The following is a 14,767-nucleotide window of genomic DNA, read 5'->3' as shown; positions in this document are numbered from 1 at the left end:
ACCACTAACAAAAATTAACCGTACTAAAATTGATGTTAACGTAAAACTGCAACTTTTAAGTGAATAAAGATTTCAAAAAAGAAATAGCTTTGAATATTTAAACTGTTTGCTTCAACAAGTGCTATAACTAGGTCACATTTTCACATTAAAAGTTTAACGTTCCGCCAAATAGCTTCCTTCCTTTGAGACAGATCCATAAAACACCTTGTCGAAAGTTTTAATATTTTATATAATATTTGTTTTATTTAATCAATATCTTCTTTAGTTTCTGCTCTGCAACATTTCCGAAGCATATTCTATAGTTATTATTGCTTGGTTTCTAAGCATTGGCATTGATTCTATTTATAAATAATCAAAGAGAAAAATTTAATAATCATAATCATCAAATCATCAAAGGCGTTTCAAATTTTCGTGAGTCTTTGCCGCGTTTACTATTGCCTTCCATGTTTGTCGCTCCTGTGCCACTAATTCCCATTGTCTCACTCCCATTTTCTCCAGATCTTGTCTGACTGCATCTCTCCACCTTTTTCTAGGCGGTCCCACAGACCTTTTATACCCTATTTCACGAATATACGCCTGTGTTGGATTATTTCGACAACGAATATTTTATTGTACAAAATATGAAGAACGAAAATAAATTGCAAATTACATTGCTGTTTAATGGAATAATTATTAGAGCCATTTACTTTCGTACTTCTTATGTTGCACACTGAAATATTCGTTGTCGCGATAATCCAAAACAGGCGTATGTTGGTGGAATGAACCATAACATCTGGTGTTTCCCAAAATACGTTGCTTATAAGGCCATTGTCGTTACTGCGTATCACATGCCCTGCCCATCTTAGTTTATTGGCCTTTATATATCTGACTAGATTTTCCTTTCCGAAGAAAGACTCTAACTCGTTATTGTATCTGCGCTTTCATTAGTTTGTCCCACTGTCTCTGCTAGGGTCACATATCACTCGATAGATTTTACGTTCCCACACCAGCAATTTATTTGCTTGTCTTTTTGTTAGCGTCCACGTTTCGCTTCCATACGCGACTGCTGGTCGTATTATGGTCTTAATATCTGGATTTTTGTCATTTTTCTCTTTCTATTTTGTTGTCATTGGGGATTGTTGCTCCCAGATATTTAAACTCTTTAACCACTTCGAAGTTATGATTGTGTTGCAGTTCCGCAATTTTCTTCTAACTTATGGTTCTCCCCGTATAGTTAAAATGCTTTCTCGAAAACGTTGCTAGCTCTTAGACATCGTAAAAAAGGATCGCGTCTAATATATGAACTTTCAGGCAGTGGCGGCCCGTGAGGTAGTGCCATAGAGCCATGGCACTACGTTGCTAACTATGCATAAACATATTTTTTATCTTCAAAACTTTTTAATTCCTGTTAATTTTTTTGTGTGTATTTCTTTTGATCTACATAAATTATATAAAATATGGCAACTATGGGCGTAATACAATCCCTGCCACAGCGGAGATTATTCGACAGGAGAATCTCTCCTTCGTGCCAAAGTCAGTACTGACACGACTAAAGAGAGAAAGATTTTACGAGCATTCTATTTAAGTGACAGAGAAAGAGCTATATTGGACTATTAGTATACCTTTAAATGTGAATCTCTGTGCCGGGCACGAGGTTGAGTTTCTTTACGTGCTGGTTTGTCGCCTTTATTATGTATATTTTCTGTTAAAAAGTTTTGTATTTATAATTAAACTTTTAGGGCATCATGATCGTGGGTGTAGTGTAAAATAGAGGCATATTTAAGGAGCTGGTCAATTTTAGCGCCGAATTAGACAACGACTTAAAGGTTCATATTATTCAAAGTACCAGATCTTTCAAAGGTCTACCTTCTCCGGACATTTAGTTGCTTCTAATTTATTTATGTCGGAGAAGTTTTCTGCTTATAAGCATCAGTTCTCCGAATCATTTCTTAATGAAACATGGAGACAATTTTAATTTTTAAACAAAACTCGATTTAAAACTGAATTAGAAGTAGGTACTGTATTGGCGACACGAATTAAGTACTACCTCTGGGGCTGTTTCGCTATCGGTTTTATTGTAGGGAGAAGGCTTAAAAAGCACATTTGAAGAAACTATTAAACTTTTAAGTATTTTAGTTACCATTCCTATATCAACATCTGAAGCAGAACGCTGTTTTTCGATGTTAAAACATAGTGCTTTAGGTATGCTATCTGCAGAAAAGCGTTTTGTAAATTGGACCTATTGATAATTTTAATAATAAAGGCATTGAAAACTTTGCAACCAAAAAATAGAAGAATGAACTTCATATATCGTACACTTTAAAAGTGACATTACAAAAATTTGTGCATGTGTGTGAATAATGAAATAGTATTATTTTTATAAACTGGTAAATAGAGACTAAATCTTAATAACAAACTTCAAGCACTATCAGCAGTAAATGCTGGTGGTGGGTTAAGAGGTTTTTATTATAAATTAATTTACGGAACTGTTTTGATCAATGTTGGACAATTGCTTGGCACCTCAGATCAATAAACATAAGATACATAAGATAAAATATCCGCGCATATATTTTTCAGTTTTTGTTGTAAGTATACCTTTTTTGACAATACCGTGAATCCGTCACTAAAAATTTTGGCGGCTGCCCGAGTCCTGGCACTACCTTCTTAAAGTGGTACGAGCCGCCACTGCTTTCAGGAACTATAAATATACGAAATTTTAATTACAACTTGGTTTATTACTATTGGGAACGTGTCAAAATGACATCATTCTAATTATGGTAACTACGTCGCGGAACGGAAATAATGAAAAATCGGTAATAAACCCCAAAACTAATTTTATTTTGAGTACCAATCCAATATCGAAGAAGAGACCACCCTAAAAATGTGTTTAGCGGGGGAAAATCAGTTGTGCACAGTTCGTTTAGCGAAGAAGGTGTTTTTCGTTTGGTAACAAAGGGCTACCCTGCGTCTCATGACGGGATCCAGATATCATCGTTCCTGAGCTGCTCTGCTAGGAGGTGATGTCCTTGCTATAGACTATAGCAATCCTGCTGCATTGTACATCCCTGAGAGGAGTTTTTAAGGTACCAAAATAAGTTTTAAATTACATTTTACGTTGCTGTGGTATAATCAGATACCCTTTTTCTCCAATTAACTTTTAACGTCGCGAAGTGCGCGAATTTGCAAAGACATTGGGTCTTTAATCGTATAGACATTCATTTTAAACATTATATTTCTATATTTTTTGTGTTGTATCGTATTATTGCATGTGTTTTATTTAGCATTACACTTTATTGACATATATTATATCCATATATTGATTTTATGATTTTATTGATTTTAATAGGGTGCCTTTCTCGTAGTAAACGCTCATAATATAATAATTTCCTTTCGTTATACTCTTCTATGTTCCATTGACCTAACCGAAGTTTAATATTGTTTTGATATATTTTTAACGTTCTTGATGCCCTAATATTTTTGTGACCAATTAATTATTACTTAAAAAAACGTGTGCCGTTTATGAGGTACCATATTCGCTTCGGAGATTTTATCGCCTCAGCCAGCTGTTTAGAATATTAAGTTCTTTAACGGTAAAATATTGCAAAACCTCTAAATTTAAAGAACCGCTTGGATTGACATGAAATTTGGCATACACATAGCTAACAAGTCAAAGAAAAAAAGTGATATTGTGCCGATATGTGCTTTTGCCCCGGGGGTGGGTTTCACCCCTTCTTGGGGGTGAAAAAATATTTGTCCAAAGTAAGTCCGGAAATGGACAAACTCATTAATTTTAAGAAACTTTTATTCTATAGAGTTTTTTCACTAAGTCAATACTTTTCGAGTTATTTGCCAGTGGATATCTTCGTTTTTTCAACAAAATAACCACGCTTTTAGACGTTTTTTCGCAAATAACATAAATATTAAGTATTTTGTCGAAGAAACATTCTTAGCAAAAATATAGCCTGTAATTTTTTTTTAAAATGGTGTATATATCACGTCTCTACACCTAGTAGAAGCAGAGTTATAGCTAATTAAAAATAGGTTCATATTCGTGAAATTCCAAATGGAATACTTTACCGTGAAATAACCAAAAATGAAGCATATTTCGGGGAAAACTCATTACAACTTATTTAAAGTGTTTAAAAAAGCTTCATTTTTGTTTTATAAAAAAATTTCTAGCATCAACAGTAAACAAGTTACGCTCAAAATAAAAACAGTCCCTTTTTTTTGGTAAAAAAATCGGGAAAATCACCCCCCTAATTAGTATCTCAAATGAACTTAATCGTTACGACTTTACAAGTTTCTTGACTCGTGTATGTATTGTTTATATGATCTGTAAGTTTCATCGGTTCAAAGTCCTTATTTTTGAAAGGGCTGTACTTAAAAGGGGTTGAACGAGTCACTGATCACGAATGTATGCAAATTTCGAAACACCACATCTTAATCAATTTTTGTCTAACAGAAAAACAAAAAAATACATGATATTCAGAAAAGCAATGCTAACATTTTTTGTTGTTCGTGATTTTTGGTATCTCTAATAATTTTTAAGTTATTTTGAAAAAAAGCATATTTTTCAAAATTACAATTTTTAAAAATTTTATTTTAAAACCAAATTTTTTCAAAAATACGCACTTTGAATCGATGAAACTTACAGATCATATAAACACAACATAAGTAAAATAATTTGTGGAGCGGTAACGATTAATTTCATTTCAGTTGATAATTAGGGGGTGGTCTTTCGGATTTTTTTTGCCAAAACAAAAGGGACCAACTTTATTTTGAGCGTAACTTGCTTAGATTTAATGCTAGGAACTTTTTATAAAAACAGGATTAAATCTTTTTTTAAACACTTTAAAAAAGTTATAATGGGTTTTCACCAAAAAGTGCTTAATTTTTTGGATATTTCACTTCGAAATATTCTATCTGAAATTTGATGAATGTGAATCTATTTTTCATTGGCTATAACTCTGGTTCTACGAGGTCCAGAGACCTAACGCGTACACATTTTTTTTACTTTTTTACAGGCTATATTTTTTCTAAGAACATTTTTTTCGACAAAATACTTACTTTTGAGTTATTTGCGAAAAACCGTCTAAAAATGTAGTTATTTTGTTGAAAAATGAACATATTCACTCGCAAATAACTCGAAAAGTGTTGACTTGGCGAAAAAGCTCTAAAGAGCAAAAGTTACTTAAAATTAGTCAGTTTATCCATTTCCGAACTTATTTTGGAGATATATTTTTTCACCCACAAGAGGGGGTGAAAGTCACCCCCAGGGCAAAAGCACACATCGGCACAATATCACTTTTTTTCTTTGACATATAAACTATGCGTATGCCAAATTTCATGTTAATCCAAGTGGTTCTTTAAAATTTAGAGCAAAAACCGTGAAAGAATGGACTATATTACTAATTATTGTTGTACTTCCTTTACGATATTTTTGTAACAGCTGATTTGGTTTTATGTCAAGAGAAATATTTATGTAATTTCGTCAAAGGGTTTTTCTTAGCTTTTCATAATTTGTATCTATTTGTCGTCATTGTCAATATATTTTTGTGAATTTATAATTTATTCTTTGTTTCAACATTAAATGTATTTTGAGCTATTTTCTGTTTCATTTTACTTGATCTTAATTAGAATAATACAGTCCATTTGCTTCGTATAATATATTAGTATACACTTAATTCGAAGGGGAAAAACCAGCGTGTTCTATAGACTGAACTTACATATTTTTCTAACCTCCCTTTCTGTGCAGAAAGCAACAGATTGTTTACTCTAATATTTTGCCTTATTCGCCGTCATTCTTGTTTTGAGACGACCATGTATTTTGTTTTGTCTTCATTTATTTTTAGACCAATGTTTATTGCAGCTTCTTCAAATCTTGAGAAAATATCCTTAACTTCTAATTTTGATTGTGCCACTGCATCTACGTCATCGGCAAAGGCGAGTACGATTTTTGCTCCCCGACCAGCTATGTACTGTTTGATTTTTGGATAAATTTTTCGCATGACATATGGCCAGGTTTAGCAATAATGGGGACACCGGATCTACCTGTCTCAGTCCAGAATTTACGCAGAAAGCATTTGATATTTTTCGTCCTATTCTAACTTGTGCAAAGAGGTTACTTACACACATTTACGTTACCGCAGCTAGTTTCTTGGGTACACCCAGCTCGACCATTGCCTTCCATAGTGTTGGACGATTAATTAATTGTATCATAAGCCTGTTTAAAATCTATAAAGATCTGATGCACGTCTTGATTATACTCCCATTACTTTTCAAGAATTTGTGTAATAGTAAATATTTGATCAATAGTCGATCTTCCAGGCCTGAAACACACTGGTAGCCATCAACTATTTCTTCGGCATACGGTACTAATTATCTTAGTAATACCCAAGCCAATATTTTATACGTAGTATTGATTAGTGAAGTTCCTCTATAGTTCATATTTGATTCCTTTTTTGTTTTCTTGTGTATTGGTAAAATAATACTAAGTAAAACAATTCGAAAGATTTTTGAAGTTAGTAATACTTCTTTAGGTACGAGGGTGAGTTTTTACATTCCCTGGCGCATGAGCACACCGACAGTATGGTATTAGTCGCTACAACTTTATGTAGCCCAAATAGGGTGTGCGCGAAAAGAATATATTATTAAAAAAAAAGGTTAATATCCTTTATAAAAGGTATATTTAAAATCCCTAAAAAGGTCTACATCACAATCACATAACTAGTTTTCAACTGGTTTACCAGTCATCATCGTGAGATGTACATGCTAACCACCAATATCTAAATTTACAAAAATATGTGGGTCAAAGCCCTGTAAAAATAGTCCGTCAAGGAAACATCGGTTTAAAATGCTACATTAAGCATGAATGTTTAGAGTATTTTACTAATATGCCCTAGGTCCTAGGTAACATCTGAGCTGTGGATTTGACTTGTTCACATGGTAAAAGTATGACAGCAAGTGAGTATATATTATTAGTGTTTTTAGTAAATATATTTATTATAATTTTTGTGTCTTTGGATTTGTCTTCCTCGGGAATAAGATATTTTATAATAATAGTAAGTATATTTAAACTATTTTTGTATACTTCACTTGGTCTATTAAATTTGTCAGTATGTATGAGACATCTTGTAACCTGTCAAAGCAAAGGGAGTATAGCTCAGTGGTAGAGCGTGTGACTGGAGATCGAGAGGTCCCCGGTTCGAACCCGTATGTATTCTATTTTTTTTTCTATTTTTGATATTGTTTTAATAAAATTTTTTGAAAAGTAGTAAGTAAAAATTAGTTTAGTCTTTAAATAAAATACAAATAACCTGTTAAAAGTGTATTTATTTCGTTGAAATCATATAATAGAAGTATAACTTCTTATGTGCGTACAAAGTACACACACATTCTTTTTTTTTTTATTTTTCTGGATACGTATTTCCACGTCGTTAAATATATCTGCCCAATAGTCTGTTACTCTACACAATGTAATAATACTTGGCTTTCCTGCCTTATCACATATCTTAATCATTATAAGCGTTGGCAGAGGCAGTTCCACAATTCATTTTTTTCGGGGAAAATTTCTCACCCACTTCGACCAAGTAATTGGTTTCCCATTTTTACGGCTGTTTCTTTTCTTTGTCTTAGAATTATAGTGCAGTCACTGAACTGGTAAAAAACCGAATAAATTCCTTACTTGAGAAACCTTGAAATGTTAATTCAAAGGGGGTTATGGGTACTTAGTTGAATGTATATATTTTTTTCGGTGAGTACTCAAATCTTAGTATTCAAGCTTAAATAACGGGAAAACGATGCATTTTATAACATATACTTGTGGCGACACGTTTCAATTACTATTTTACTATTTTTTAAATGCTAATTTTAATTTTTAGTAACTTTTTCAAAATGAAATAATATGGGCCATTTAAAATTCACATTTCTTTCTATACGAAACCAGATGGTAATGGCTGTTCAGTCTCAGTTTATTAAATTCCCCATTAAATAGTTACCTTATCAGACCTTCTGTCAATAAATCACTTTTTAAATGCATTCGAAGACGCTTCTTAAAACCACAGAAATGTTTTCAGCTTTTAAAACACCAGATAAAAGGCCAGCCTCTTTATGTCGATAAATTAGTCTTCAACGTAAAACCACAGACATGTGTTTTTATTTCAGCCACATCAGTCGATACACAACCCCAGCAGGCATCGGTCGGTCATACAACCCTCGCTGGGCCCAAACAATAACAAACCCTAAATTAAAATAAGTGTAAAACAACGAACAGTAATATATTTATTTTTGGTTAAAAAAGGCGTGCTTATATCTCGTAAGATTACGAGATATAAGCACGCCTTTTTTAACCAAAAATAAATATATTACTGTTCGTTGTTTTACACTTATTTTAATTTAAGTTAATTGTTTCCGTTAACCACCAACAGAACATACTTACTAAACATTTGTCAAAGTACTCACAAATACCTATCAAATGAGCTTCAGAAGAAGTCGATAGCATCAAAATGTATGCTCCAAAAACTTTTCAAAATTTATGCTCTAAAATTTTTCCAAAAAATGTTATTGTTTTTTTTTTAGAATAATTTTTAACATTAACTTTTACGATATCAGGTTCATCCAAAAACCATTTGAAAGGTAGTTTTAGGGGCTATAAAATCGTATTAAAATTTAATTTTTTAAATCCGTTATTTTTTTAATATAAAACGTTAAATGACCCCTGTTACATGGTTCTCGCAGGAAAATTTAGGATTTAAACGTTTCTATCTCGGTTATTTTTATCCTACAAAAATAATACAAAAGTAATAATAGCTAATAAAAAAACTAAATTTTGGTTCTATATGATTTCTTACACATATTGAGTATTTTTGGAGTTATTATCAAAAGAAAGTGAAAAAATTCTGATTTTTTTTAATCATATCTTTTTTTTTCAAAAATATGCAAAATTTTTGAAGGTCATTACTTATGCTAAAGTAAAGAAACTCTTCGAAGAACTACTATAAATTTAAATTTTTGCGGAAATGAGGTTTATTTTATTTTTCACTTTTTCGTAAAAAATTCGAAAAAGTTGTCTTATTTTCATCATAACTTTCCCGTTTTTAAGCTTGAATATTTAGATTTGAGTAATCGCCGAAAAAAAAATATACCTATACATTTAATTAACTATAACTCACTTTGAATTAATATTAACAGGTTTTTCGAGTAAGGAATTTATTCGACTTTTCATTATTATTATCTTCCATTTTGTTAATAATAACTTTTTTGTAAAAACTTATAGTTTTTGAGTTATTTATGAAAAACCGCTTTAAAACATGCATTTTTTTGACGAAAAATTAAAATCTTTGACTTTTAATAACTCAAAAAGTATTGATTTATTGTAATATCTTCATATGATAAATTTTGGTTAGAATGTGTTGCTCTATCGATTTATGGGGTTATTTTTAATAAAATTATTTTCACCTCCCGATAGGGGTGACATCGGTAAAAGCGCAAAAGTAAAAGGTGTGAATTTTGTGACAGTGAGAAAAATGATTGAGAGAATAATTGAAAATAAATCTGGTTGAACTAGTATACACAACTATATCTGTGTAGTGATCAAGAAGAAAGAACAGGAAGAAAAACAGCTGTACCAACGACAAAGGTAAAAGGGAAATATATTATAAGTAGAAGGTAGAGGCTATAAGTTTTGATAAGAGGTGAATTAGTGAATTAAATAGATTGTATAGGACAGACTGTGGAATAAAAAAAACATACAAACAAAAAACCCACAAAAAAAAGGGGGAAAAGGGAAGGGCCTCCTTGCTGAGTCTCTGGATGAATGAAGGTAAAGTGCTTCGGAAGCGATGTCGACCTTACAGAGGCCATTCCGCTTTCGGAGCGCTGGATGACAGAGGAGGGACTGGTTTAGCAGGTAGGCATTCGGTGTAGCCTCGACGACGAGAGGGCGTTAAGTACCTCGGTAATTACCACTGGGACTACGAAGAATGAATCCTGCACTAAAGTCAGTCAGGCGGCGTTCTGGACTGAGAAATCTTTTGAAGATTCCAGACCCTCCTCTTTAAAGATGAAAAAAAAAGGGTAAAAGCGGAGAGTAAAGGCACCATGTCATTTTTGTTTATTGAGGGATCCTTTAACCACTCACCAATTTTTATGAAAATCGATGGAGGTTCAACAAAATCGGAGGTGAAAACCTTAAGTGACTGTACTAGCTGTTTCTTTTCTTTGTCTTAGAATTAAAGCTGGTAAATTTGAGTGGTGAGAGTGTTTCAGTTCGCCGATATAGATATAAACCGATTTATTTATCGTATTTCCCAAGGATTAGAATATCTCGATAATCTTTTCTCTCTAATCCTTTTTGCTCCAGAGATCGTAATCGGAATCCAAATCGGTATAATGTAAAATGTACATAACAAAGCATTTGCGGGTTTATGTAAAGATATTTCTAGTCGATTGGATCGTTAGCTATATACTTTTAAAATGCAAAAAGGAAAGAAAAAATGTTCATAAAATGAATCAACGAATGAATGAATGAATGAATTTTTATAGAAGTTTCATAATGTAATTACAACTTTAAGTTTCTTATCGACATAATACACCAAAATAAATATTATAAAATTACATAAATAGATGTTTTAATTAATATACATATAATATACATATTTATTAAAATCCCTTAAAGAGCTACAGCAAAACCATAGAATGTTTTCGATCTAAAAAGATCATCATCAGTCCTGATACAGGTTAATCATATGCTGAGCCGCCAAAAACACATGGGTAAAAACCCTTTAAATGTTAAAATATGTTAAAGTTACATTATTATTTATAATTCCAAACGATGGATAAAATTGTTATAGATATTGCCTTAGTGATCGTGGGACTCCCCACACGGCACGTGGGTTGCTCGTCTGAAGGATACGTCCTTACATTGCGGACAGTGGTTAGAGAGTTGCTAACCACTCTGATGATCTTTTTGGGCTTTGAGCACTGATGATGATCTTTTTCGATTGAAAACGTTCTGTGATTTTGATTTCCTTTTATAAAGGATAAAAAAATTTTATAAAAAAAATACTATAAAGTAGAAACTTGTGTAAAATGGTAGAAATTTATACCAGTCTACGCAAAAATTTTTTAATTCATAGTAAGTTTTGTAAAATAATGGTGTACAGCCAACTCTGGGATTTTCCCTTTTAAATTGTTATAAAAAAGTCGTCAATATCACAAAGAAGTACTGTATAAATACATTTTTACGAGTAAGACAGAAAGATAACATTTGTGTGAATGTCTTTAATACGTTACCAATACAGTCCTGTGAGCACTACCCTCAAGCCTAAACCCACTTAAGAGGGCTTAGGCAAGGTAAGCACAGGCACGCATCTTTTCTTCTTCTTTACGTGCCATCTCCGCGACGAAGGTTGGCAATCATTATTGCTATTCTCACTTTTGACACTACAGCCCGAAAGAGTTCAGTTGAGCTGCATCCAAATCATTCTCTAAGATTTCTCAGTTAGGACATTTTTCTCCTACCTACGCTGCGCCTTCCTTGAATCTTTCCCTGCATAATTAAGTTTAGGAGTTCATATCTGTCACCAAGTGTTATATGACCCAAGTATTGAAGTTTTCTTATTTTGATGGAATCCAGTATCTCCCTGCTGTTCTGTATTCTCCTTAGTACTTCCTCATTGATTATTCTGCCTGTCCAGGAGATTCTCAGCATTCTTCGATACGTCCACATCTCAAATGCTTCCAATCTATTGAGGCGTTGTTTATTAAGAGTCCATGTCTCCACACCATACAAAAGAACAGAAAACACATAACATTTTAGTACTCGCTTTCTAAGATTTAGGCTGAGATCTCTACTACATAATATTTGTTTCATATTAGTGAATGCACTTCTAGCCTTTTCTATTCTAATTCGGATTTCTTTGGTATAATCGTTTGTTTCACTAATGTTTGTCCCTAAATAGTTATAATTCTGAACTCGTTCTATCGTCTTTTTATTTACGTGTAGATTGATGTTTCTAATATTTTTCTTTGATATAACCATGAATTTCGTTTTCTTTATGTTTAGTGACAGACCAAATTCTTCACTCGTTGCAACAACCTTAGATATCTAAAATTCTTTGTAGATCTGTAATAGTTTCTGCTATTAGTATTGTGTCATCGGCGTATCTAATTTCACATATGGGTAGGCCATTTATTTTTATGCCTGCTACTTCGTCTTCTAATGCTTTTTTGAATATTTCTTCTGAGTATGCATTAAACAGTGATGGCGACAAGACACAGCCCTGTCTAACGCCTCTTTTGATTTTTATTTTATTGGTGTTTAAATTATTTATTCTTATGACAGCATCTTGTTCATAATACAGATTATATTATATTATATCCCGCGTGTCGATGTGCTTTGTCCTCAGTAGTTTTATTAACGGATTATGTTTCACCGTATCGAATGCCTTGTTATAATCTAGGAAGCAGACATAGATGTCTTGGTTTACATCTAAACATCTCTGTATTAGCACATTTACTGCAATTAATGCTTCTCTGGTTCCTTGAGCATTTTTAAATCCGAACTGAGTTTGTCCAATGTCTTGTTCTAACTTTTTGTGTATTCTACGATGAATCTTTAGAAATACTTTGAGTATGTGACACACTAGACTGATGGTACGCTGTTCGCAACATTGTCTGGCGTTTCTCTTTTTCGGTATAGTCACGGATGTTGATAGAAGCCATTCTTTAGTAGGTAATATACCTGTTCTGTATATGATATTAAATAATTCGACAATTACGTATATTCGACAATAAGTATAATATTGCAGTCGGCTATAAGTTGCAATATTTCTGTCGGTATTTCGTCCGGTCCTACAGCTTTCCCAGTTTTCAGTTCTTTAATGGTGTGTTTTACTTCACTTTCTGTAATGTATAAACTGTCACGAAAGACACACTGCTCTTATTATGTAATCAAATAATTAGAAATAAGACATTTATATTTAATTGCAGGTACTGGTTTTAAATGATATGCTGGAAAAGGTTAAAGCAAATTTATCAATTAATTGAAGTGCGTGTATGCAAGTTATATATTTGTACGGTACCTTTATGTTTCGTAGTTCGTCTTCTTCCTCTAGTACTAGGCTGGGATGCTGTTTTCTGGCACTTTGTTTGGGTTTGAAAACTATATAACACTGTGTTGTTTCACTGATGAAAGTATATACATATCTGAAGAATGCGTGTAGCTGCCTGGCTTACCCAAGCTGTCTTAAGTGGGATTGAACTTGAAGGTAGTGCAGGACCGTATTGGTACGTAATTAAAACATACACACACATGGTTAAACAAAATAAATAATAATAATAAAATGAATAAGAATAAAAAATTATATCAATTACTAATTAAATATAAAGAAAATTATATGTGGAGGGACGGAACACACACAGTTTTATGTTTTAACTTCCCAACAAGTGTAAAGTACCAGAAAACCAAGCTGATCCAGCCTAGTCGACTAGGGAAAAAAGAAGACGAACGATTCATCATCAAAAGGTACCGTACCATCTATTTACATGCACACGCATTTAATCAATTGATAATGTTACTTATAACTAACTATATTTCAACATAATATATAACCCCGGCACCTATAAATAAATAATTATTTTGGTTCTAACCCTTTGGTTAATGAGAAAAAAAAAGAAGTATTGTATTCGATCAAATCAAAATTGAGTAAAATTTTGTAGTTTAAAATGATTTTATTGCATCTCTATATCTCTATATAGGTAGGTATGCAAATATTTCGCATGCCGTCTCTGTATGTATAAAAGAACCTGTCTTGAATGCATTAGGGACTTGTTCGACTATCTTCCTATCCTAAAGGAAATTCTATGCCTTTTGGCAGGGTTATGGGTTTTGAGGTGATAAAACACTTTAACCGATACTGGGACGTATATACCTACTTTACTTGAAATGCTATTAGACGCAACTTAAACCAGATCAATCGATATTTAGATGAACACTACTATACAAAACTTATCGTTTAGATTTCATACAGTTCTGCAAGTTTTCTGCAGTAAGTGGGCTATGTTTTACTGTGTATTGAAATTATGGTATATTTCTAGAAAAAAAATTAAATTTATTATTTCATCCTTCATTATTTCGATCCTAATAATAATTCTTGTAAACTTTACAAGAAAAACTATACTGTAAACCCTTCTTGTAAACTATACTGTATAACTATTTAAAATATCGACCGAGAAAAACACCTGACTCATCTGCTCCGTATCATGATCTCTATAATAGTGTGTATGAGTGTCTGATATTCCGTGTCTGACAAAAATCCATTTAAAAAAATTTTAAAAAATTGAACAAAATATTCTACAATCTCACTATTAGGTCGTTTTGAAACAGTAGTATGTATTGTTTCGGTGTTGGCATTTTCGTGTAATGTATTCTTTATCTATTAGTGGAGTCACTGAAGGTGGATATGAGCTATTACCTCCGATTTCGTTGAACCTCCATCGATTTGCATGAAAATTGGTGAGTGGTTAGAGGATATCTCAAGGAACAAAGGTGACATGGTGCCAACTTGCGCTTTTACCCTAGGGGTAGATGCCACCCCTTCTCGGGGGTGAAAATTATTTTATTGAAAATAACCCCATAATTCGATAGAGGTACAAATTCTAAGCAAAATTTGTTATATAAAGTTATTAAAATAAATCAAAACTTTTTGAGTTATTAAAGATCAAAAATTTTAATTTTTCGTAAGAATAATGCATGTTTTTAACCGATTTTTCATAGACAACTCAAAAA

At 32.5% G+C, this 14,767-nt stretch overlaps 1 protein-coding gene across 2 annotated transcripts in view; it reads right to left on the bottom strand.

The window, feature by feature from the left end:
* Positions 1-14,767, bottom strand: part of LOC126889639 (semaphorin-1A) — a 584,815-nt gene that overhangs the window by 208,860 nt on the left and 361,188 nt on the right. The window lies entirely within an intron of this gene.

This window comes from Diabrotica virgifera, chromosome 8, assembly GCF_917563875.1.
Source record: "Diabrotica virgifera virgifera chromosome 8, PGI_DIABVI_V3a".
NCBI classification, from domain to species: domain Eukaryota; kingdom Metazoa; phylum Arthropoda; class Insecta; order Coleoptera; family Chrysomelidae; genus Diabrotica; species Diabrotica virgifera.
The sequence above is the reverse complement of the archived record's forward strand: the minus strand, read 5'-3'. Positions and strand labels throughout refer to the sequence as shown.